Source organism: Opisthocomus hoazin, chromosome 2 (genome assembly GCF_030867145.1).
Source record: "Opisthocomus hoazin isolate bOpiHoa1 chromosome 2, bOpiHoa1.hap1, whole genome shotgun sequence".
In the NCBI taxonomy this organism is placed as follows: domain Eukaryota; kingdom Metazoa; phylum Chordata; class Aves; order Opisthocomiformes; family Opisthocomidae; genus Opisthocomus; species Opisthocomus hoazin.
This window is the reverse complement of record NC_134415.1, coordinates 10,220,996-10,245,734: the sequence shown is the minus strand read 5'-3', so window position 1 is coordinate 10,245,734 and position 24,739 is coordinate 10,220,996. Positions and strand designations below refer to the sequence as shown.

The 24,739-nt window shown below is 39.5% G+C and overlaps 1 protein-coding gene across 2 annotated transcripts in view; it reads right to left on the bottom strand.

Moving 5' to 3' along the window:
* The window catches only part of CHRM3 (cholinergic receptor muscarinic 3), a 291,653-nt gene that overhangs the window by 194,100 nt on the left and 72,814 nt on the right, over positions 1–24,739 (bottom strand). The window contains exons 1-2 of one of the 2 annotated variants that reach the window (XM_075445520.1): positions 19,139–19,219; positions 11,678–11,790 (exon numbers count right to left, since the gene is read on the bottom strand). The gene's annotated coding sequence lies outside the window, so the exon portion shown is untranslated. Of the gene's footprint in view, positions 1–11,677; positions 11,791–19,138; positions 19,220–24,739 lie in introns of those variants that run through there. The other variant, XM_075445514.1, reaches the window with a different exon arrangement.

Sequence of the window (24,739 nt, the reverse complement as noted above, 5' to 3'; positions counted from 1 at the left end):
GCTGGAAAACTTTAATGTGAGTTTGGGAAACTTACAAAAAACTCAGTTTTCAGAAACATCCTGGAATCTCCCAGTTCCTATGAACTGGTGGGGACAGGCAAAATACTGCTGGAAGTTAGGGACGTCTGTGCTGCCTGGGATCAGACACAGGGGAGCAGGGCAAGGGGGAGCACATTCAGCTTCAGTGCAGAACTAGCCTTGCTCAAGCCTGGTGGCTCAGTGCTGCTCCTGCCTGGGGTGGCAAACCGTGAGGTCACAAAAACATTTCTCCACTTGGCTGATTTTTCACATCAGGAAACCAAAACCTTAAGGATTAATGAAAGTATATGAAAAAAATAATACAGTTATATAGTCCATGAAGTTTGAGAAGTGCCCAATTATTCCAATAATTTAGTTCAGACTGAGCACAGGCAGCTTTTTCAATGCATTGTATCATGTACCTTCAACGAGTTAAAGCATTCTTAGCAACAGCATAACCAGATTACAACAAATTTCTTTGCACATGAATATTAGTCTCTTGCTTTGGCTTTCTTCTGCTACTTGACTATTTTAAGGGAAGGGAGAGGAGAGGCAGAGGAAAAGTAAAAGGACTTTATTTCAGTCCTTCAAATAGTTAGGATCTTATCAGTAATCAGACACCTTATAATCATGAACTCAATCCAAAGTTCATAGAACACTGGGAGCAAAAATGAAAGTCAAACATAATAAAAAACTCTGTCAACAATGATATGGCTCACAGAAATATGGCATAAAAGCAGCTGTGTAAAACACAGCTTACAAGCAAGGTTTATAGCTTTCTTTAAATTAACCAAACAGAGGGGAAGTCAATGTTAGCAGTTGCATAATACTCTGTGAAGTGATGATAATATGACAGCACTATTTATCCTCTGAAACAACGACGACTCTTCAGGAACAGCTGAATTAGCCCTTATCTCATAAATGGCTCAGGATTACGGACATACGTAACAGCAGAGGATGCATGCAGCCTTCCCATGGACGGCATCAGAATTACAAGCTCCTTCTTCCTCTCATCGGTGCCACCCAGAAATAGCTGGGAGCACTGGACAATGTCAGCCCACGGGAAGCCACCACGTCCACTGTAAACACAGAAATAAAGTCACCCCTTCCCAAAGCTGTGCCCTTTCCAAAATGGCCAAAGGTTCTCCAACTCTCTTGTCCAACTAGATTACACCCAAACACAATGGACAAGACATTCCTACATCTTGCAAGAACACTTTTGTCCCTGTTTTTAAGAATAAACCATCTCGCTCATTCACAATGCCAATATACTGGAAAAAGATTTAAATAGTGCCCCCTACATACAGTCCAAGGTTTCTATTTATTGATTTATTTGAATGAACTGTACTTCCTTATTGTGCACAGGACAGAGAGCTGGCAAATTTCTCATTAAAAAAAAGAAATCAATTTCCAGTCGTTTCATTTAGGCTCTAGTTCTTCTGGTTTTAAAAATTTGTACTAGACCTTTAACAAATATGGTGAGGTTGTGCTTGAATCAGCTCAAGTATGTAAATTCTCCAAACAAAAGAAATCTAAGAGTATTCCTGCTCCATAGCTGACTCATATTCAGAACTAAATCATACGCATGACTATTTTATGACCTTGCCTGGAGTCAACAAAAAGTCAAGTTGCACCACGATTTAAATTACCTCCAGAGTTCTTTTGGCAAGAGTAATCCCTTGACAGTAACTAGCACTGTTCTTCAGAGACCTGATTTTCTAACACCAACACCTGCATACATTTCATCTGAGCTTTTCAGACTCATTGGCATCACCTGCTGTAGATGCTAATGTGTTGCTTCAGGCTCTTGTTGGAAAGGTTGTTTCATGCCTCAGTTCTCAGGGGATTCGGCACTTTGAGGCAGATCCTGCGCTTCTTTCCTCTCTCCTGAGTGCAATCACACCCACAAATCCTCTCCCAAAAGCCTTCAGCCGCTCTTTGATAGCTTCGTAGCTAGGCAGCCCATAAAGCAATTAAATGATTTTCATAACATGAAAAATGCTCTCTCCTTCTTCTAATGTAGTAAAGCCAAAATATCAACAATCTTTCAGGCAGGAAAATGTGGACTCTGAAATATTTTAAATACTCCTTATACATTACCGTGGCGCTCCCGGTTTCTAAGTGGAATCATTTTTTTCCAGGCCTTTGAGGTGAAGCCACCTGGACGAGGGAACACAGCAGCTGCTCAACTGTGCCAACAACAAAGCAGCTTCGAGGAAGAAATAAAGAACGGCAGCCTATGTAATTGAAATGTAGTAAGGAGGTTATTACGCAGGATGTAATGCAAGCTGAAATCTGGTCAGGATAACCCCAGACGGCACATTTTCTTTTATTAGTACAAATGGTTGAAACCTTGATGCTCTTTCTTATCCAAAACCTTTCAGTTTTAATGCACGGCACTGATCAATTAGCACTATACAAGAAAGTCTTGTCTAATGCAGAGTCAAGCCATTAACTTCATTTGGCCAAAGATGAAACCCGGACTTTAAGTATAACTCCTGAATAAAGGTATATATTCTCCAATGGGAAATCACTTCCGCACCACTAAAATGCCCACGTTGCAGTGGTGAAACACGGACTATTTAACAGAGCACCACAACACCTATTTCACTTCGGAGAGAAAATGAAGACCGTCCAATCTGTGGAAAACTACAACTGAGTAAACATCTGAAACTGGAAAAGCTCTTGCCAAAGAGAGAACCTGGCAAAGACTCTAGAATTAAAAAGTATTTGGATAAAAGCTACTGCAGTGAGTAAACAGAGGCAAGACGCTAGTTTGACACTACACTGGAGCATTGCTGATCAACATAGTTGATCCTGTGTAAGGCAAAAAAAAAATCTAACAGAGGCAAAGATTTTTATTAGCTCAGCTAGTACAGGCAACGTGAAAAGCAATGAGCAGCACAAGCTTGTCCGAAACAGAAAAAATAGTAAAAAAACCCCAAAACAAAACAGTAAAATAATAAGAAAGATTAAGGTTTTCTAGAAAAGAGATGACACAGGATTCAATAAGAGAAATTGCATTGCACAAACTAGTTAAATGGGTATTACTGATATACATTACTCTTTTCCAGTAACAAAAAGAAAAAGTAGAAAAAGGTTCAAGAAGTCTTGCTTCTCCCAATCTTCTTTTTTTTTGCAAACAAACTCCTAGTCTTAATAAATTTAACATTCTGCTTACACACATAAAGAGGCGGCAGGTAGAACAACATGGCAAGTGTGTTATTTCTGTGAACGCTGAACCATCAAGCAAACAAAAGATCTGAAGAACACTACTGATTTGGATTAAATACAAGCATAATTGAAGACTTTTTTTTTATTGTGCTACACAATCACAGTGGTTAAAGTACGGTATCTTCCAGCCTGAAAGTTTCTATCATTTCGAGAGAGCCTTTGTGTACTTAAAATGCAGAATCCACTTGAACAAGTGTACTCACTCCAGAGACGCAATTGCTACAGCTCCAACAAAATAAAAAGAACTATGGAAAGTATTGAGCTCTTCATGCTTATCTTGGCCTGTTTTTAAAAAAAGGAAATAATAATATTGCATGCACAGCCAACTCCAAAGGGTAATATATCCCCTTCTAAGATAAGTATCTAATATAGATGTGTAAGAGAGGAATTGCCTTCCGGAGTTGTCTGCCTCTCCCCATTGACAGCTGAGAGACACCACATGAATCCTACCTTTATTATAAAGATCTGTGTAATGAGAGACACACAGTAACGGATTCACAACACAGATAGAGCATGCAACTAAAAAAAAAATAGTATAGATTTTATTTTAAAGGAAAGAAATGACTTTCCATGTTTGCTCATCTCTCACAAAAGGATTATCCTCCTTTTTTTCTCCCCAAACAACTTCTTTTTTAAAGTGTCTCTGTATAATTTAAACTATTCTCCCACCTTTTTATATGTGTGCACATGCCTATATACATATATATACACTACACAAAAAAAAATACATCAATTAATGACATACTGGAAATTAACACTGAGATATAATAGCATATATTAATGCTTAGAATAATAAATATCATGTCTTACTACGCCTGTGGTACCAATTATTCAAAATCAGTATTCTGATGAATCTCCATTATTATTTCCTTAATATTAGCATGGCAAAGAACTACTTTTGATATCATTTCTATTCACTGCAGCATTTAAGCAAATAATTTAGCAGAAAAATTAACATTTGCCAAGAGGAAGGCTTACCCACAGAAATTTACAGCACAAATTAGTTCCTACAAACCACTGTAAAATGCACTCAACTCACATAAAATGCAGTCGAAAGACATATTTATGTAAAGCTGTAGAAAACTGTGTAATACAAAGGGAAATAAAATGAGAGGAAAGCTGATGAGGGGAAGTGTTACATGGTTTTACGAAAAGCAGACATTAAACTTCACAGAGAAGGACATTAAGGTTTAAGTTACTTTTCCCAAAAGCAACTCTGTAAAAGATGCCTCTTAAAGTTTTGAGGATTTTATGCTGGTTTACGCCAGCCTTGTTAATTCTCTGGTAAAGAAGGGTATCCAACAGCATTTCTGTGTAACCACAGAGTCTGAAAAGGTGAACATTATCTATAACAGTAATTATTCCATCAGAAAGTATGACTGATCTACTTGTAAAAATCTGCACTGATCTAGTTTGCTACCAACAGTTCTGATCTCGCTGAGATCGTTCTCTCCAAGCTAACAAACTGCCAGTATCTAGATGCTTTTCTTGACAACATTAAAAGGGGAAAAAAAAAAGACTCTTACCCAAATTTCTGAATAAATTTACTCAGATTTAATATAGAGCTCATCTAAAAGCAATGAATGCAGAATTGAACTGTGGAAGCCTCCTGTAACAGCATGAATTAAACTTATGAATCTCATTCCTCCCCTTCTCAAGCACTTCATTAGTCCTTTCATAAGCCTAGATATTTTTTTCCCTGAGCTGAGAAATGTAAATTGCTTTGCAGAAGCTGTCTTTTCTACCTGTTTCCCCTTTTCTCCTCTTGCTGACACTGGCTAAGAGAATAACCAAAGTCAGAGGAGATCTAGGCCCCGTATGCATTTGATCAGTTGGATGTCAGAGAACTGCAGCGACTCTTACCTGGTTTCTATGTTGTCCTTTGCAAAGCCACTTTTCAAATGAGTCTTTAAATGATTATGCTTCATTTGGGCACATATCCTTATAACTGTTCTCTGCTATTAGATAAATTATAGGATTGTATTAGTATGTTGAAAATAATTCAAAATAAAATTAAAACCAACTTCATACCTCATTGTAAAGGTAAATTTCAGTGGTCTATGTTGTTCAACAGTTTAATCCGTGACCTGCTGGTTGCCAAAGAGGCCCCGCTGGCAAATGCACAACTAACAAGTGAATTAGGCGGAGTGCTGACACGGCTGATGGCAGAGCCTCCAGCTGGAAAGACCTTTACATTCCTGAGGTTTGGGCCAACAGAAACCTCAGGAAATTCCCCAGGTGGCAGGGTTGGGTTTGTGGCACAGAATGAGCTCCGGCGTGAGCAGGGACTGGAGGGGATGGGCAGCCAGCCCTCATCTGGGTGGGCGATGGTCCTGCCTGGAGTGGGAGGACACCTCCCAGTGGCCTTACAGCCAACATCTCCCTGGGTTTTATAAATACTCATGAGCTAATTATTTAGGTGATGGAGGGGGGAGTAATTCAGTCACTTTAAAAATACTTTTTTTAAAAAATGTTACTTGCTCTGATCATCAAAGGCCTGCTTTCCTCTCCCACAGCACAGCTGGGGCCACAGAGCTTTCAAATATCTCAATATTATCTTGTTTATTTCAGAATTATGCTCATATAAAAATCTACTTCCAATGTGTGTATTTATGTAACATAAACCTCCAAAACCTCCGAAACAATAAGCACTCAGAAAGGACCTCTGCCTGCTAACTACAGAAGAACAAAGAAAAAATTACTGATTGCTCTAAGCAGCATACTAATTTATTTTTTTTTTTTCAGAAGTCCCTATCGAATCCTTTCTGTGAGAAAATCCAGGAGTTATCAAACTCAGGTTTCTCAAGGATACAGGAAGTACCATCTTCCTCCAGCAGTCAATGTCCACCAAACAAGAGACGGATAGATCTAGATTTTCTTAAAAAGAAACAAAGTTCCATTTTCTAAGCACATTTTTGGGTGTTTAATCCCAGGTAACTTTAAGGTCCTCAATTTTCATAGTAAGCCTTTAGTATACTTTCTCAAGCTAGGTATCCAAAATTAAACTGTGTAATTAATTACAGTGTAAACCAGGCTGCTGTGAGGGTCAGAAGAGTAAGAGGGCAGGAGAGGTGATGCTACACGTGGTGATGCCATGTGCCACCTCCTGCCAGCCCAGCCACCCTGAGAAACATGGAAGGAGAACACACAAGCACTGGGCAGTAGATCTGCCTAATCTGAGGCTAAAGTAAGCAAAATTCTGAGGCAAATTACCAAAATACAGCAACCGTTGGGTCCTACACCATATAAAAGAGCTTACCCAGAACTCATTTGAGCCATTAACCAAGAGGAAACCAAGAAAGGTGGTGAGGACACAAATGCTGGCATCTCCTGGCCTCCAGACAGCACACAAGTGATGCTGGCCAGATCACCTGGACATGTATTTCATGCCAGAGTGAGAACACAAAGTGCTAAAATCAACTCAGTTACAGACTAAGACAAAGCCACCTCCCCCTTCAAAAAGTTCTCTCACAGAGTTAGCTGTGTTGACTTCCTGCAGCTCAGCAAGGTCCAGCTTTGAGGGGAGAAGCTGGTGCTGCTAGGGCACCAAACGCAGTTGATCACTGATATGGATCTCCTACATCGCACGCCATTTAAACTCTCCCAGCTTTCCAGGATCCTCCCCTCTCAAACTTATAAGGGGTCGGATAGCTCTTGTAGTGCATTTTCTATTGCAAACTACCTTCATAGTAGGAAAATTAAAAAAGCACTCACAGTGTATGCTTACATCACTTATTGTTAACGAGAAAAAAAACTAGATTAACATTCTAAGGCCAAAAACAAATGATTAGTTTGCTGGTATCTGCATGTGGCTTTTTTTTACCCTAATAAAACTGGCAAGCCCTTAGTCTTGTACAAAATGGCTGCCATTGCTTTTTTACAACAGCACAGTAGAAAGGCTAAAAATTAAATATTAATTCATTGGATATATTTTCAAGCAAGTTTGCTGGAGCTTTAAACCCAGCACTTTCTTTAAGAGCTTGGTGCAGTTAAAGCGTATAGAATTTAAACACAACATAACACTACCACAGAGCCTCTTCTCATTCCAACCATCTTTACTCATTTACCATTTTTTTTAAATTGCAAAAAGCCCACAGAGGAGGTTATTTGGCACAAATAATTTATGAATTCAGAAGAAAACTATGCACAAATTCAAACCTATAGAAAGTGAAAATATTTTCCTGTCTCCATTCAGATAAAGAAACTGCTTGCAGCAATTCATTTGAAGCCAAATTCTACCATATTCACATTAGAAGGATGCTCTTTAAGAGGAAATAACATGACGCACCGATCTGTTGACTAGCACGTCAATCAGGATATACTGATAAGAGAATCATTAGTCAAGATTCTGACAGCCATCAGCAGCATTGCCTCTTAGGTTACTGACCCTTCTTTTAACCAATACCCAACTTTGAGGCTAGTTTTTCTGTAGCTTTTGAAGCTTCTGTGGCATAATTTATTCAAGACTCTTGACATAGTGCAGTCCTTCTGGACCAAAATATCAGTTTGAAAATGAAGTACATAGAATTGTGTAGAAATAAAAGTAAAAGGGCAAAGGGGAGTTCTCACTTTATTTGAATGTACTGAGGCAGCATTAAAAACCTAGTTTAAATTCACCCAAACCAGAAATTTTCAAGACAAACACTAACAGTTATTCTTTTATTTCTGTTTATTAGCTGCAGGCATCTCAGTTCAGGATATATCTCAGTAGGATTGTGATTGCTTCCATAAATAATGCACGCTTCATTTTGATTCTCTCCGTGTACCTGCTATGCCATTTATTCTGGCATCCAAACGCAGGCTGTGACCAGCTCGGACAGCCCGGCTAGCAGGTGGCACGGCTGGATGGACCCAGAGTCGCCGAATGCAGCTGGCTGAACCCTGACGGAGCAATGCTCTAAGCAGAATCAGTGGCAGTCTAGAGAACTCTGAATTTACACAGTAAGGAGAAAGCAATGGAAATAACACAAACTGATTATTTTTAATACTTATTAATGATGATTTACAGTTAAAATGGAGCACTTCAGCCACAACACTATCTGTAAACAGCGATAAGCCATTAGCGCAGAGAAGCTGAAACGAGTTCAGAAGCAGAAGCATCCAAAATGCAAGCTTTCCATTACTTAGTGTTGGTACAGGAGGTTTCAGTACATGGTTTTTGACAGACTGTTTTGAGTTCAGAAATTGAGTTCCAGGGCTAGGCTTTCTCTATGTTTTCTTCTTGTTGCCTTTTCTTTTTTCTGAAAGTCAGGCAATGGGACTGTAACACTACCTAGCAGTTGCTGATGTTGACCCTACAAGTTGTTGTCTATACTATATAGCACTCAGAAAATACAACTGTTAAGTATCAGGACTTTGGGATACCTGCTACATTTTTTTTTTCACTAAGCTTCCTAGACTTATTTTCAGTACGCTTTCCAAGTAAGTTGATGTGATTATGTACTAAAAATTCCTTTGTTATTCTTACAACTTAACATACAGTCTGAACTACTTACTTTGTTTGCAGATGTTCTGACCTTTAATATTTTATATATTCTCTTTTTAGTTATCATAAATGTCTTCTGAACAGCACCTGACTTCTGCTCTTTATTGCTTCTTTGTCATCTTGTGCTGACTTTACATATTCAATACTTTTAAAAGAATCCATTCAATATTAAAATACTATATGAAGTTTCTCAATACATAGAAGACAATAAGGTTTTCCATTTTTTATTGCTGTTGTTTGATTTTTTTGGTTTTCCTTGGTTGGCTGGTTTTTATCTCAGTGGAGTTGACTGCTTTCCAATGTGGAATGAAGATCCAGAAGACCCTCAATAACTATAGGCTGATCTACAATTTTGTATTGCAGTACTCCTTCCTTGTAAGAGATTCCATTTCCTTTTCACATAAGTTCTTCTCATATCCCACCATCTCCTCTGAAAGCCTGACTTCATCACCTTAACATATCTTTCTGTAGTAGGTTTCCCTGGTCTAGCCAAGAGAGTATAGAATTTGGGAACAAACTGCAACTGTTATTATCATCATTACTATTTTACAGATTCTGAATGTATATTACTGTTTTGAATATCGTTTCTTCTCTTGTAGGGTTTGAATTTGACAAGTAAGGCTTATTTAGCCTCCAGATACCACTCCGCAAGCTGCTGTAGTAAGGGTAGAAAATCCTCTAGGTTTCATATCATGGGCGTTGGCATTCACTTCACTTCCTGATGTCCACCTTCACTTTAATCTGGTTAGAAAGAAGCAGTGCCATAACTCACTGGGCTTCTGAGAGCCTGCGTGAGTCCTGAGTGGATACAATAGTGAGGGGGGTCATGAAGATTCCCTTTCACACACAAATCCTCTTTGCTTGAAGAGTTTGACTGCAAAGAGGAACAATTCTGACAAATAAGACTGCCAAAGCAAGCAGTGTCTTTTTAATTGTCAGGGAAACATGAGATGGCACTGCTTAAACAATTTAAGATGTCATTACTTTATTTCTTTTTGTTTTGTTTTGTTTTGTGTTTTTTTGTTTGGCTGCAAAGGAAACACTGTGGCCTGGATTCTGTTCTCTTGCTGGTGGATGCAGGGAATAACTGCAGTAAAATGTGGTGTACCAGACCTTTGGAAAAGGAGACAGAATCCTGCAATGTTTACACATATGGGATAGACACCCTTTTCTCTGTTTAAAGAAGTGAGTTCTTCCACCAGACCTGTCACAAAGCCCTTATTTCATCGTGAATCAGTGCATACTCAGGATGCAAAAACAGGCTCAGAAATGTATGGCACGTTGCTGATAAGGAAGAGGAGAAAAGAAAAGGTCAAGTCTTTGAAGCAAGTCAGCTAATTCAGCAAATAAAAAGCCTGGTTAGGGAACAATGCAGAACTCAGTGAATACCCGGGGAACTGCCTGGCAGAATCAACAGGTGCTAGATAACCCATCAAACAATATATTTATTTTTTTTTTTCTCAATAACTTGCCAGTGGAAACAAGTGAGGTGATGTTTTCTTTGCTATATATCTGGCTCCCTGGTTTCCGAGTTGCATGGTTAGTACCTGGAAGACGTATCATTTGAAATGCAAAGCCAGCTGAAATTGGTAACAGAGAGGCAGGCAGAAGATGCCCTCCAAAGGATGACAAAGGTGTGCTGTACGTCTGTCCATTTCACTGTGTAAATACCTACTTTCACCAGAAATAACAGTAGCTAGTTTTGCCGGTAGGTATCTCTATCTGTTTATATGGGATATTTAAACACATCTTTCCATTATCAAGTGCAAACACACCTCTGGAAACTGTGCTCCCCCTGTCTCAGTTCATTACAGTACTTAAGAATATCATAAGAATGGCTTTGACTAATGCCATTAATTTGCTTCTTCTATTCCCAGTGCTTGCACCTCTCTGCTCTTCTCGCTACTTCTGCATACTTCTAAGGACTCTGAAATCTGGAATTGGAAAGGAAAAGGAATGATACCTTTCATGCTGGCATGTCATATCATTTCTAACTTGAACCCTAGACACAGACTTATGGTAACAAACACTTACAGACAGATTTTAACAATGGCTAAGTACCTATTCCAGAAAATTCAGTACCATTCACTAATAAACTTTGGCGTAAGAGCCACGTCAAAACCCTTAAAAAGGAGAAGAGCAAGACAGTGGGGATTTTAACCTCGAATACTTAACCCGATACTTGGACAGGAGACTGGGCTGCTATTTCTGGTGTGTTAAAGAGCAGTCCCTGGAACATTCTGATATCCAAATTTGGTTTGTCAATGTGTTTAGCCTAATGAACAACTAGTGCTTTGGATCTCATTACTGCATGTCTGGACACTGTAAATCAGAAGTGATAGTTCAGTTATACTATGAGGAGCCTTGCTTTTAATACTATTGTTTATACAATACTTAACATTGCTCACAGATACTATAATCGGATTAATCGTAGGCACAAAACATAGAAGCCATGCAAAAATAAAACTGGAAACTTCTTTCTAAATATTTTCTCTGATTTATTTTTTCCCTGTGTTGTGAATTAAATTTGTAACATAGTTACAGTTATTTTGTTCTTAAATACATTGTAGTATGTGTCATACCAAAAAAAAAACATTTGGATGGAATCTAATTTGAACTAAGACTCCACACAGAGGTGAAGATGGTTTCAAGCTGATGGGAAAGATAACATTTCAAGTTGCATGTCAGGATCTTTGCACAACTCTAAAATCATCCAAAAGACAGAAAAATTTTGTACGATTATTTTTTGACATTAAGTTTTTAAAACACCCTCAAACAGCTTAAGAAAAATAAATGTTTTTTTAGTATTTAATAAATTAACAACTCCAGGCTAGTCCATACAGAAATAATGGGAACGAAATCCAATATGGGTCACTTCAAACTTTTAGTTCCTTCCCTGAAGTCAAGTTTTTAATAGGTATGTACAGGAAAAAAACTTACCATGGACCAGGAATAGGAGAACTATATATCATGTTTCAGATGACTGTACATCATCCAACCGGTAGCCCATTACACCATAAGCTGATGAAAGATTCTGCCATAACCATCAAGACCTTAAAACAAAAAAACAACAAAAAACAAAACACACAAAAGATAATCAGGCATTGAAATAGTGAAAACTGAGTGTTCCTTATTTAAAACACAATTTCACTGCTCTTTAAAGCGTATTTTTAAAAAGACTTGTAGAAAAGAGCCTGTTGCACACCACCACCATCCAGCAAGAGCTTGTCTTACAATCACTGCAATGCATTTCGCTCAGATACTTCATTTGCAGCTCCTTTGCAGCTTTTTGGCTTCCAGCTGACTTTTCAGGATTCAGATCTTTCGTCCCTTGTTGTTTAATGATGACAGTTTTACGCACCAGTATTTTACTAAAAACAACATTTTCAAGCGCCATTTTATTTCCCTTTTGGCTTCTTTTACGCAGGACTTTACAGTGCGCTTTGCACCAAAGCAGAAAACCCACACGCCAAAATGAAGGACGAAGGCGCATGGCGGGGGCGAGCGGGCAGCCTGGCTGGGGCCACAGCCCGGCCCCGGCGTCGGCAGGCGGCTGGCAACGCCGACAGCTCCAACGCGCCGTACGCCGCGCCACCGGGTGCAGGAGCGCGGGCAGAGCAAGCAACACCCACCACCCCATCGACAGCACCGCATTCCTATCAGTTCCTTGCTTCTATTTCACTGCACACGAAGGCCAGAGCGATACAAAGCTCACTGCGGATCTGATCTCAGAGCTGCGTTTTCCAGCGCAGATGATGGGCAGAAAGGCAAGCGCGGCGGGCTCTGGGCCAAGTGGAGGTACGGCACCGAGGTAAGAGCCGATGGCGTTTCACTGAATAACATATCATGTCAGTAATTTTCAGCAATCTTGTTTTCTCCCAATAAATCCTTAGCAGAGCTTCTAGAAAAAAATTTTTATACAGAACCATTCTTCCATGGTTCCTCCAAATTCCCAGAAAGCGCAGCCACTTCAACAGAAACACTGGCTCAAACTGAAAAATTGACATGTTTGGGTTTGTTTCTTTTTGTGAGGTTTTTTGATTCTTTTTTTCCCTCAAAGCAAAAGGGATGGGAGAGTTCTACCACTCTAGAAGCACCCCATTTCGATAGTTTCAGAACTAAATATTTCCTCTCAAAAGAGGCTTTTTATTTCAGTTATATTTAATGTCCAATCTTAAGTTAAAAGAAAGTCCAGACTAAGGTGAAAGTGTGATCCCAGCACTGTGGTTCCTCTTTCATGGAACATTTTGAAAGTGGGGAGTTCCAAAACACATTTTTCATCAGATACAGAATGAGATTTCAAAGATCTCTCAGAAATGGGGTTTTACATTTTCCATAGAACTGCACAGATCTTAAATGGCAAGGAATTGATTTTCTTTTCACCTTTAATGAGAAAAGCTTAGGTAAAATGAAAATAATTTGCTGACCATTTTCCACAGATTATTTTTGTCTGCATTAATCACACTTATCTTTTGCCCTCTTCTGCTGAAATTATACATCTGAATTCTGTTAACAGCTTAAGGGCAGCTATATGACCCTTGCAAACATTTAACCTTTCTGGTCTGCCTTGCTTCTCTAAAAACCCATCAGAAATGCTGAATTACAGGCCCAGCCAAGTAATACGTACATTTATGACAACTGGATGGGCAGAAAATGTCATCACACAAATTCACTATAACCAACTCTTATCCAGATTTATTATCCAATGGAAATAAATTCTTAATTGTCCTAAGCATGAAAATATTTTATCATGGTGGAGACCTGCATGAAAGTCAAAACAAATATGCTTAGGCAAATGCATTCTACCCACATACAATCGATTTTGAAGTGCGTGTTCTTCTAAACACTTCTCTGTACTCATTTTCCAATGCTCTTTCAAAGGACAAAATTACCTGTTTTCAAGTATAGTCAGGCTTTGTTCAGACAATCAGCAACTTTAAGCAGACCCTACACCGGGCAACTTATTGCTGCTGCTACTTCTCGCATCCCTGCTGTCCATGTATGTTACACATACACGATCAATCATGATGTCTGAAAAGCAAGAGAATTGACTTGCTCCTGTGAAGTGCAAAGTTGCTACAACGTTGGAACAGAAGCCCCTGACCATCATGAGATTCCCCAGCCACTCTTAAGGATACTTTAGTGCCAACTTAAAAAGCTGGAAATGGTGTTTATGCATTCTGCTGACCACCTTCATCCTTCAAGATGACATCTGCAGAGACAAAGCAATTCAAGTTTTGGCCCTCCTGCTGTATTTTGACTGCCCATAAAATTAAAAGCCATAAAATGATGTTTTCAAATGCTTTGAGAATATGAAAGAAAAAATAAACCTTGCAAGGATGAACATCATTATATTTTTTTGGAGTACACACAAAACCAAATAAGGTAGGTATTCACAATACAGAGGCTTTTTAAGGAAGCTACTAAATATTAGTGAAAGTTACAAAACCCCTGAAATGCAAACAACTAAAATCTGCTCATTGCAGCCAGGGTCTTGATCGGTTCCCAGCACTTCAGCAGTGCAAGTGGACAGTACGAGTTTATCTGCGACTTCACTGCAGGACACGAGCACCTGGCTGAAAACCCAGTCACACACAGAACCACGTGAAGAACAGTGGTCCTCGTCCATCAGCGTTACGTAGGGACCACGCAGCCCCACAGCCAGGCCAGTGGTGCCCCAGCTCTGCTACAGGGACTGGCACCAGTGAGCAGCCCCAGCATGAAGGGCAGCCTGCTCCGAGGGCGCAGGGTCTCAGGCCGGCAGAACACAAAAAGACTCAAATGGTCATAGAATCATTGAGGTTGGAGAAGACCTCTAAGATCATCACGTCCAACCATCCACCCAACACCACCTTGTCTACTAAACCATGTCCTCAAGTGCCACATTTACACATTTTTTGAACACCCCCAGGGATGGGGACTCAACCACCTCCCTGGGCAGCCTGGTCCAATGCCTGACCACTCTTTCAGGAAAGAAATTTTCCCTAGTATCCAATCTAAACCTCCCCTAACACAATCTGAGGCCATTGCCTCTCCTCCTATCACTAGTTTCTTGGGAAAAGAGACCAACACCTGCCTCACTACAACCTCCTTTCAGGTAGTTATAGAGAGCAATAAGGTCCCTCCTCAGCCTCCTCTTCTCCAGACTAAACAGCCCCAGCTCCCTCAGCCACTCCTCATCAGACTTGTCCTCCAGACCCCTCATCAGTCTCATTGCCCTTCTCTGGACACACTCCAGCACCTCAATGTCTTTCTTGTAGTGAGGGGCCCAAAACTGAACACAGAACTTCAGGTGCGGCCTCACCAGTGTCCAGAACAGGGGCACGATCACCTCCCTGCTCCTGCTGGCCACACCATTCCTGATCCAAGCCAGGATGCCGTTGGCCTTCTTGGCCACTTGGGCACACTGCTGGCTCGTGTTCAGCCGGCTGTCAACCAGCACCCCCAGGTCCTTTTCTGCCGGGCAGCTCTCCAGCCACTCCCTCCCAAGTCTGTAGCGCTGCATGGGGTTGTTGTGACCAAAGTGCAGGACCTGGCACCTGGCCTTGTTGAACCTCTTACAGTTGGCCTCGGCGCATCGATCCAGCCTGTCCAGATCCCTCTGCAAAAAAATATGGAATGCTTCACAAATTTGTTTGCCATGGTCTCCAAGCATGAAGTAAAAATTTTATTCTGGACTCACTTCTCAGAAATGTGGAGACGGTTTTAGACTGCATGTACGTCTTGCTGCCATCTCCACAAAAGCCGCTCTGATAACAGGCAATTCCAGGAGTGTCCTATGCAGCTATATAAATATCCAGATACAACATGAACTAGCAGTTGATCTCATTAACTAGAAAAGTTGCTTTGAAGGAAGTGAACATTATTGACAGAAGCAGCTTGCAAGCATTGCTCTCTATCGAAATCGAAGCTGTCATTTCAATAAAGGCAAAGGGTTTGTTCCTAACAGGCAACCTGCAATGAAAAGGAATTCGAAACCATAGGTATTTAGCATGTATTTCACAACCTGTGAAAGGCTAATCTTGAATCGCTCACTGCAAATGGCTTGGCTTGTACAGATAAAATTCATGAGTCACTGGAACACCCTTTACGGTGGCCAGGTCACACCAGCCTGTCCTAGGGCTGCTCACCTGCCAGGGCAGCGACGGCCTCGGCGACTGCACACGCCTTCCTCCCAGCCGAGACACACGCTGCCTTGCTGCACACACTCCTCCTCGCCCAGCAAAGCGTACCACTGAGCAGAACGGTTTGGGCACCTGCACCTCTAATTCTAAGCATCTGTGACCCCTGTTCTTTCTGTTTCAAAATTAGCCATACCCATGGTTGCTACTTGGCGTAAGGCAACAAAAACAAAACCCAAAAACCCAACAGTGCTGCCACCTACACACTGTGTAAACTGGACAGAGACACTGGGTAAATGTACACAAGTGCTAAAGGCTTTTGTGATAAAATACTCAACATACAGATTTTTTTTACATCATTGGCTATATGCAAACTGATTGTTATTTATACTTGTTTCTTTAATTAAATGAGAGCCTCTCACTAGGTTTAGTCATGCCAGGGTTTGCATCAATGGCTTGCTAAAGGCCAATTGATTATTATAACACACTGAAGAATAACAATATGTTAATTGTTTACAGCAGAAAGAGAAACTGGATGCATTTGTCCCCTTATAGTGAACAAAACTGGATCATATCCAAATGACCAAGCATTTTGGCTCCTGGCAACTACTGTAACTGTTGTTTGAATCAAACTTTGTTTAATATTATGAATATGCAATATCTAAAAACTGTGGAGTAGCATATTATTGCTTGAAACTCTCAAGTTTGTTTTAATAGCAAGACCTTATAACCACTGTATCTAATGAGTACTGATAAAGTGCTTTTTAGTCCTTAAACAAACTCTGCTAGCCACTGACCTATTTGCAAAGTGTAACCAATTTAACTTACAACAAACAATCTACTACTCAGAGAACAAAGAATACTATTTTCCATTAAAATCCTATTTTCCATACAGAAAAATAAGTCCAAGAAATAAATCTGATGAAGCTGCATACGGAGTACAGTTAATTAAAAGCGCATCTGGCAGCATGCACTGTTCAAAAAAAAAATCTGGATTTTCACAAAGAACTGGCTGATACTAGCTTTTCAAACAATAGATTTTCATTCTCAGGAAGGAAAGGATATTTACCTGTGATCTCCGAACAGTGAAGACGGCTTGCAGTAGAGCAAGTGAAACTGTGAAACATAATTTACACTTCTCTTGCATCTTTGCTTTTTTCTCTATAACGATCCCCTACATCCCCCACGTTACTATATCCTCATTCAGTGTTTGCAGTGAATTTAAAGTTATTTGCCTCAACATTTTAACACTGTAATATATATAAAATCATCCTTTCTATGACGCAAGATTAACTTTCATGGCAGTAGACAGTCTCTAACAGATTATTGCCCAATGGACGTCAGGAACAACCGTGCTCTGTCCCCGCCAACTACCTACTTCTTTTTACGCTAAAAGAATAGTTTTATATTTCTTTCTACCTTGTAGAAGATGAATGATGCACCAGAACATTTTTACCATATCAGTAACAGAAAGGACATGCAAAAATACTGCTTTTCAACACATTCAAATTCTGTTAACAGCCGTTGGTATTGCTCGTCAAAGCAAGTATTTGTATCTTCATATTCTATGAACCAAAAAATATTTTGGGGAACTACAGAAGTTCCTGTGCAGCCTGTTGTGCTACACAACAGTTAAAACCAAACCCAACTGTTTCCGTACTGTTATTTCATCACCTTTTGCCCGTGTGAGATGTGAATAATGTAGGAGGGAAACGAATAAAGTCAGAATTGATGGTTTGAGCAGATATTGTACCACATAGCAGTAACAGTTCATTAAACAAAACAAGATCAAAAGAAAATGACTCTTTATCTTGGAAAGGGTGCTCATCCAGGACTGGCTGTGGATGGAGCCTGAAAGCAGAACACTGTTCCCTTGGACAACTTGCCCTCACACAGCAGCAACACAGTTGTGCTTAGCATGTGCCCCCAGAACTAATCCTTTAATGAACTGGTGTTAATTAACAATAAACCTCTAGATATTCCAGACATATCGTCACTTGTGGAAAAAATAAATAAAGCTTGAAATTCCACCTATATTACATTGTAATAAAACCTGCCTAGGAGAAATGAGGTTGAAACAGCTTCATGGCACCTCCTGCTTAACACATGTGAACACCAACAATGTGGACTGGGACTCAGAATGAGGGGTTGACGGACTGTTTGTAACCTCCTCAGAACCGTCATTCATCCTCCTCCTCACTGGCATGTAGGACCCCCAACTTGGTGCAGCAAATACCCACTACACACACTAACTGGGATTACAAAACATGAAAATGATCCTGGTTTCTTGGGAGCAAAGATAAAATTTAAGATGTGGGGGAAACAAAACAACCATTTCAGACTCTGTGGATTACAGGATGAAGTCTCACTACACACCGTAACTGAAGCAGTCATTAACATACCATTATGCAGTGCACAGATTAATGTTAATCATGACCTTATAAATAAAACTGTTAACTGTCTTTCCATTCTTGGCCCTCATACCAGTTGCATTAGTTGTCTTCACCTGGCAACTTTTGATGTTGCACATTTGGCTAGTGTTCATCAGTTGTGATTCCATTATGGTCATGTACTTGGTTGCTCTAAACACTTCCTCTGGGGTCGCAGATCATAGAATCACAGAATCACTAAGGTTGGAAAAGACCTCTACGATCATCAAGTCCAACCATCAACCCAACACCACCATGTCTGCTAAACCATGTCCTCAAGTGCTGCATCTACACATTTTTTTAACACCTCCAGGGATGGGGACTCCACCATTTCCCTGGGAAATCTTGCACAATGTTTTTTTTAGAGATGAAGGTCTGAAATGCTGGTTCCTCCCTCCCACCCTCAATCCCCCCGAAAATACAATGAGAAGGAAAAAATAACAGGTGCACTTCAGAATGGAACAATAAGTTATGTGCATCATCTAAACTGAAGAAAACTCAGTAGGGGCAACGTAAGAAAAAGTTGGTTATAGCAAAACTGAAAGATTTGAGGATTAATGGAAAGACAAACTTCCCTGGTACTTTTTCTTTCAGAAACACACAGGATAGTGAACTGTGTTCCCAAAAGCTTCACATCCTGCTCTGCTCAGTAGCAATAAAACAGGTACTGAGCTCTCAACTCCTCTGTGCATTCATGCTGCTGTTTGCTAAACCATACTACCAGCTAAATCACAGCCAGCACGTATGCACTTACAATGGTACAGTCAAACATCAGCCAAAAACCTTCAGGGATCTTACGGAAAAACTGAATGGGAAGAAGCTGAAAAGTGTGAACACTGTATCTCACCCACCTTGTACATGGACGAGTTACTGAGCATTGGAAGTGTTGCTTTGCCCTGAAGCTTGCTAGTGATGCTCTAAGCAATTCACAGGGCGCCTCTTTCGAGCGGTGGGTTTAGGGAGAGGGAAGATTAGAACCTCAAATCACGGAAAACAGGAACAAGCTCTGAGGGCCCAGAAAATAATGGAGATACCAGAGGCATAGTCAGCAAATTTTCTTCTCAATGCTAGAAGAATTGTACTGGAAGTAGCATCCTGACGGTAGGAGGAAAATCACAAGAGACAGGAAGAAAGCAGAGTTAGAAAGTTTCATTACATTTACTTTTTAGTGAAAATTCTGTATAGCAAAATCGCTAAGGAACAAGAAATTTTGCTACAACGAATAAGATGTACAAAGTTCAAAAGCCTTTGGGGTAACAGAGAATATCCATCAACTCACAACATATGCAGCTCTTTAAATTGCCGAGCAAATTAGTTCAGCAGATGTCTTCTGTTATTAAGGCATAAGTACATACTGTACAAACCCCAGGTAGTCAAGTTATATTACTGATTTTTATATGGGTGATAAAACCCAATGTTTAAAAACCTATTTTTATTACTGTTTTAGCATAATTCTTATTGTAACTTAACCCCAGGCAACAAAAAAAAGAGAAAAGAAATCAGCAAATTTTTTCCCTCAAATTCACATTGCTTCCTTGACCAAGATGTTAGCGAAATCTGAATATTCTTTTTCTACATTATTTTTGCTCTGTGCTATTATAGTGTCTAGGAAGGTCCTTTTTTGGGGAAATAAGAAGAGACAGGCAGTATTTTTTCTGCTAATAAGATATAAACAAATAAGATAAAGAATTCTGATACTACAAGGATGTACTGTACTTTGCTATGTGGTAGCTTTATTAGTAATAATCATGAGAATAAGTTACATTCAAAAATCATTAAAGAGAGATTAAAGGCTTATGCTAAACCTATAAAAGCTATGACCTAAAGGCTAACCTTCAGCTTCCAAGAGCCAAGCAAGAACATGCCATATATGGAGGAATAATCATTTCATAAACTTTAGGTAGTATCTCAAGAACCGTATCATTCTTGTTTTGTTTCATTAGAATAGGAATTAGAAATACAAATGGAAAGAAAAATCATAGTTTTCAGTCTTAACAGACTTCAGCAGAACAGCTTCCCTGGAAAATCCTCTTTACTCCGTACCTTTTCTATAGATGAAACAGGTACAAAGCTTGTGCTTAAGAGACAGCAATATTTGTGCAGTCAAAATAAAGCAAGTCCTCAACCTCTCTTCTCAGCAGATTATAACGTTGCTAATCCAACCAACTGGGCTATAGGCTTCTATGCCAATGGACTTTTTCTGCTTTTAAAGACCCAGAAAGAATGTTTTAGTCACTGCAAATTTATATATTGAGGAAACCCCAGAATACCCAGCCCAAATGCCGACGTGCCCCACACGCTTGGACACAGCTCTGTGAGCACAGCAGCCAAGCCTCACTCCTCCTGCCATGGACGGGTGGATGGATTCCTAGCCACGTTAAGGAGGTCCGACAGTCTGCAAAGAAAACTGTTTTAACACCATGTTTGAATGTCAAGCACTGCTATGTACCATCACAAGTATTCACCGATCATATCCTACCTTTCCCTCTGCTCTCCAAAACAGGCAACTACTTAAGATGAAGAGCATAAAGGAGAAGAGCATTCTACGATTTGGAGTTAAATTTCATTCTATGTTAAACATCCAACACTTGCTGTCACTTAACAATGAACTCATCGAAGAGGAGAATGATTTCAAGGCTGGTGAAGGCTTAAAAAGACAGCTTACCGTTCTTTTTCTACATTCTATTTCAAATTCCCATAATAAAACAATTAGAATAATTCAACAGAACATTAACAAAGAAGGATGCTTTTGTTAAAACACAATACTCTTCTGCGGTCACAACTTTAGCCCTCCATCCCTATTATTCATGCTTGTTATCTCATACTACTCACAGAACCAAATTTATAACTGTGCTTTACACAAAATAACAGAATAATTGTGTTCTTAACAAATCCTACAAAAGTACAAAACCATGATCCTGTATTGCATCTAGTATCGAAAGGTAAAGGAAAAAAAAGCAGCTAAGAATGTTTTACCCTGGTGGAATACCAGAAACTGTTCAACTTATTTCATTTAACAAATACTGTCCATTTATTTTCATTCTTTTTTTTTTTTTAAATCAGATTACTTGTAGAAAGTGACTCCTATTTCATTCAGGCACATTCCCATGCACATAGTGTCCTGGAACTTGCAACTTTTTAAAAACTCCAAAATTTTGTTTGAGACTTATTTTTTCCTCAAGAGACATCTGTTTCACATAGAAGATGCTTAACCATATTGTTTTTTCAGTTCTAAGGTTTTTTAAACTATTAGAGGATTTTGAAAATCTAGTCTGAGCTTTGAACACACTCAAAACAGATTTGTGTGTTGGCTTCCAAAGAATAAGTTATAAGGGAGGATGGGGGGCCATGACTTTTATCTAGATTTGTGTTTTGTTATTTTTGTCTTATAGAAAGAGTGGAGTCCTTCTTACAAAAAAATCTGATAACTAAAAATGCCTTATAAGTCTTTCATTTTCATTAGCATTTTGCTGCCACTGGTGTTTTTCTTAACAGATGATGTTCTTCCCAGACATTCTTCACAGAAAGTCTGCTATGCTTTGTGTCCATTCATTTTGCAGTTTGCTTCAAAAAAGTCACATAAGCTACAGGAAAGCAAGATTTCAAATACTACAGCATTCCATACAGTACAGCAATAGCACAAAAATAAGATCATACAGAAGAAGGGCATCAAATTTAACCTCACTCTCCACTGTTAATAATTAGAAGGATACATCTGAACTTCTTACAAGGTATTCCTTTAGGTACTCATAGAACATCCATTGCTGTGGTATCAAAATTCAAGTTCAGTAGCAAATTTCAGACATTCAAAATAACAGAAATATCACACTAAGCTTATCAAGCTTTCAACCAAAAAATGCAATGCCTAGCTGTAAGAAAACAGCACTGACTGTTTTCCCTATCCAAATCCTTTTAGCATAAACTGTAAATGCGACAAAACTCGAGACTGGGAGGAAATGTAGATTACTTTAGAGTAAAATAAGCTTAAGGACAGGCTTAATAATTTCTGCTGGCAGAGATCATGATTTCACTAGACAGTTTTTTAGTTTTAAAGTGTGTAGTTCAAAATCAGGCAGATGAAAGTGTATGAGAGGTGAACAGAGTCAAATGCATCAAGTGATACGACTGCTGCCTCAGAAGGGGTAATTTGGCTGTAACTACCAAAAAAACCCAAGGAGCCTTCTACAGAAGAAAAACCCTAAGTTGAGAAGGTAGATTTCTTATTTTCTCTAATAACTTAATCGAACAATGTACCAATTATACACAGAGAAAGAGAGAATCTAAAGACTGCGCGCTCCTTTCTACAAACAAAACATCTGCTTTTAAAGCAAATCACCCATGAATGAATGAGAACGAGGAGATGCTCACGTATCCTGAACACAGCTGATGAGAAAGTACATGCCAAACCCATAACAACCTTACGGTCACCTCCAAGACCAGCTTCTACAGGTAAGGTATCTTGAGGAGGAAAGAAAAAGAAAAAGGAAAAAAAAAAAAAAAAAAAAGGAAAAAAAATAAAAAGGGAGAAATATTGATTACCCATGTGGAGATTAGTTTCAATATACCCCAATGAAACCAATAAAGATCAATGTTATCTACACCTGTAATTGCAGCAGCACATGACAATTCTGACAGGGCGAGACCTGACACAAATTGACTCTTCCCTCCAAGCAGAGTTACCCAGCAGTTCCTCAGACACTCTGGTGACAGGGAACCGTGTTTCTATTTTAGATGGTGACCACGATATGTCAACAAACGTTAATGACCATCTCTTTCCAGGCAAAAGAAACCATTTTTGTAGTAGATCTTGTTTCTCCAGAAGTTTCTAAAAGACAGTAATTGTAAATGTATGATTTTAATCTCATCTTGTGGAATTTGTGCTTAAGTTCACTTTGCACATCCAGCCAAACTAAAGGTTTTCTTGCCCAGTGACCTGAAAACATCTGATTCTCCCAAAGATGCTAACATCTTCCTTTATGAACCAGAGCACAGACCACCAAAGCAAGATAGCTGAAGACTTCCTAATAAGAAGTACAGGCTTATACATTTTATTTGGTGCAAAATACACATCATAAATTCTCCATATTATAGTTATTTCTTCCCAAGTACAAACAAACCACCTGTGCATAAGTTTTTTTCCTTTTCTTTCGTGTTTTTCCTTTCCTTAGTTCTTTGTCACACTTGAAACAGCTTTTCTGGTGTTTCATAAACTTGTAGGAGTGTAAGAGTACCGCACTGCCTCAGAACAGCGTTCGAGGAGCTCAGACTGCCAGTTCCAACCACAGCGAAAAGCAAACGCCCAGGCAGTCACATCAGCCATCCCCAAGCACACCCCACCTTCTTCCCAGCCTCCAGCCACTGGACAGAATCACTGAGCCATATGCGGTGGTGGCCTCTGTGTACAGTACTATCTGTCTCCTAACATCCCTCTGCAATCTTTACATTTTCCCCTCACTATCCCAAATTATTTTACGCTATCAGCGAACCCTGACACTCACATGCTCTCCAATGAAATATAAGTTGATCTGAATGAGCAGTTCTAATGTCAGGTTAAGCAATTTTTGTAACATCAACTACAACAGAATCATGCCAATACAAAATGAAGAAACATCCTCTTTACACGGCCAGTTTTGTTTTTTTCCAGTTTTCAGTGCAAACTCTCCAAAATGGAATGCAGATGTGAGTCTCCAGGTTGTGAGGTTACTACAAGTTTCAGGATGAATAGGTAGTGGATACAGACGCTACTAATGAAAGAATGCCCAGTAAAAAAGGGCAAGAGAAACTCAGCCTTAATCTGTTTTGCCTTGCAGCCATTCCACTTGCTGGGACCAGGCACATTTGTAGTTCTGTTCTAGCACCATGCTTTCTGAATCCTGCCCACCCAGAGAGAGGAGATGGAAGGAGAGAGAAGTGAAAACAAGAAAAAAAAAAAAAAAAAGGAAAACCAGGGGTAGAATAGGAAGAGTGATCAGAAGTGAAGATATTCCAATGGGACTAAGATAAAGGATGTGGCCAGAGGCAGAAAGAACAATATATTTGTGACATGAAGATGTAGATGGCGTAAGACAGAAAATAAACCCACAAGGAATAAAGTTTAATTATTTTCTTTGCTTATGGAACAAAATGTTTTAAATTCCAGATCTAACTGAACATCCCTATATTAGGCAAAAAATATGTTGTTTTATGTACTAGTCCATAAAGCAGCCAAAGGTAATAGAATGTTTTATTAATGGATGAATTCTCTGTTCAAGTATGTGAGAAGGGTACGTAACAGAACTCACAAAGCACATTTTTATTCTTTTGTAAGAAAACACACCACAAAGGGAAAACTCCATTGCTGTGAAGAAGGAAGAAGAATGCTCCATCTCTCAGTGCTCTCCTATGTACAGCGACTTTATTGACTGGATATTAGACACTGAGAGAGGGGAAGATCTGTGGCTAACTAAGCTCTG